The sequence below is a fragment of the Pteropus alecto genome, unplaced genomic scaffold (genome assembly GCF_000325575.1).
Source record: "Pteropus alecto unplaced genomic scaffold, ASM32557v1 scaffold7, whole genome shotgun sequence".
Classification (NCBI taxonomy): domain Eukaryota; kingdom Metazoa; phylum Chordata; class Mammalia; order Chiroptera; family Pteropodidae; genus Pteropus; species Pteropus alecto.
The window spans coordinates 40,859,433-40,861,765 of NW_006494614.1; the positions used below are offsets into that span (position 1 = coordinate 40,859,433).

Genomic DNA, 2,333 nt, shown 5'->3' on the forward strand with positions numbered 1-2,333 from the left:
ATGTTCAGTATTAAATAAAATCCTTTCATCTCTTTCTTCAGCCAGTTAAATCATGATCTAAAACCCTGAATTTAGCTTTTAGTGCTAACTAATGAAATTCCAGAACCTGAACTTTAAAAGCAAGTCTCAAAAATTAACAAAAAGATGTCTATGAGAGTAATGAAGATGTTCCTTGCAGCAACAGAGGAAGAAATATCATTCTGTATTATAATACTAGTTCAAGGAATATGATTTGATAAGGAGTTGGATTGAGAACATTTACAAAATTGTCCATGTTGTTTTCTATTTGTTCAAAATGGAGACTTGGTGACTATGCATAACTATTATCAACTTGCTCTGTTCTCTCTTAATATATGTATGTCCTTGGAAGTATAGTTTGAATAAAGAGGTCATATAAGACTTTTGTCCTGGGGAAATTACTTTCCAAATATACCTATAGTTCTTATTAGTTTTCTTACTTGATCATGTATTCGATTTATCACCCTGATAATATTGTGCTAATTGACAATTCTATGTTACTGTACAGTACTAACAATGCAAGTATAAATACTGTTTTCTCAAATCAAAAGAGAATTGGCATAGTGCAAAACATTAAAACCCCTGACTCTGCTAGGTTTTTTATTTTCACAAAGTGATCAAGCCTGGCCTCATTTAAATTAATATAAAGAATGGGAATAATTGTGAAAGAAGCTTCCTCCCGAGGCAGGAAAGCATAAAATCATTTACATTTATTATAGTAGTGTGGTTACAAAATTGCAATCACATATGCTGAGAAAATATAGTTTATTTTCTATAATTGATCAAATTACCCCAATACCATTCATTGATCGGTAACTTAAATTTGTTAGTTAATAGAATCTCTATCTCTTTCAGTTTAAACAGAATCTTCTTGGCAAAACAACTCTTTCAGGTAAATTCTCAGGCTTTTCAATAGTCTCCTCCTCCTCTTCCTTCCTACTAATATATCTTCAGGGAGTGTGAAAGGGCTATGTGATCTCCTGATGAATGGGGAGAGAGAGTCTTAATATACTCTCACAGGGTCTCTGGCACCCCTGGTTTCTAAAACAGTTTTCTCTCTTGCTGATCACTGGGAACCTTGTTGGTAACTACCCTTGAAGTCTGCAGCAATAAAGTGTTGGTCTAATCTCTTGTCTCAATTATGACTCAGCGGTGCCTCCATTGATAACTCAGTCTCATACTGGCTCCAGCTAGCCCTGAGGATGTCTCTGAGTCTCATCCATGTACTGCATGAGTTGCTGGTTCAAGCTGTAACACTATTCTCTGAAACACCGTGGGGTCTCAGGATATTTAGGAGGCTTTCATGTGACTTCTTTGCCTAGTTATGGCACATTACCACACCTACATTTCTATGCACAGCAAGGGAGGGAGGGGAATTGAGATGCAAGTCACCCACTCTTGAATCTCTCAAAGTCTAAGATCTTTATTTTACCTCTGACTTCCACTTTCTTCCCTGATTCAAGGAATCTTTAATTTCTCTGGGACTATAAAGAAAAAAACATGTCTTAGAAATTTTTTGTTCATGATTATTGTTATTAAAATTTGAAAATAAATAAATAAATAAAATTTTAAAAAAATTTATGAATTGGGGTTTTCAGACTCCTGGGTTTTTACAATGAAAACTTTTTTCTCAAACTATTTTCTATGCCATGAGTTTAAAATAGCAATTTTAAAATGCAAAAGTTAATAAGACAACAAAAGACACCATTAAGGAAGTAAAAAGAAAAGCTACTATAGGAGGAAAACATTTGCAATGCGTATACTTGACAAAGGACTAAAAGCAGAATATATAAGGAACCCTTAAAAATCAATAAAAGACATAGAAAAATAGCAGGAAAATCAAACAAGCAATCCATAAAAGGATTTTTTTTTTTTTTTTAGGTGAGGCAACCCTTGGTTGACCTCACAGATTGCAAGGACCTTGTCAGCTTACAATCCCTTATTTTTTATTTTTTATGCCTACAGCACCTGGTCTTCCTAGGTGGTCTCCCATCCAAGTACTAACCAGGCCGACTCTGTTTAGCTTCCGAGATCAGACGGAATTGGGCTTGTTCAGGGTAGCATGGCTATAGACTACAAGAAGATTTTTGAATGACCAATAAACCAATATTAAAAGAAGTTCAATGTCATTTGCCATTAGGGACATGAAAATTAAAACGACAATGATATAATATTTAAATCAGTTGTGTCTACAGGATTCACAGAGGTGACTGAGTGAAGACATGTAGAGGCTAATGCCATTGAAAGATTTTTATTACTTAGTGTTTTCATGAGAAGGGGGCACACATGCCATGCAGAGCCACATGGGAAAGTAC

At 34.8% G+C, this 2,333-nt stretch overlaps 1 pseudogene; it reads right to left on the minus strand.

The window, feature by feature from the left end:
* Positions 1–1,974: 1,974 nt before the first annotated feature.
* LOC112474906 lies at positions 1,975–2,092 on the minus strand (annotated as a pseudogene).
* Between the last annotated feature and the right edge of the window lie 241 nt (positions 2,093–2,333).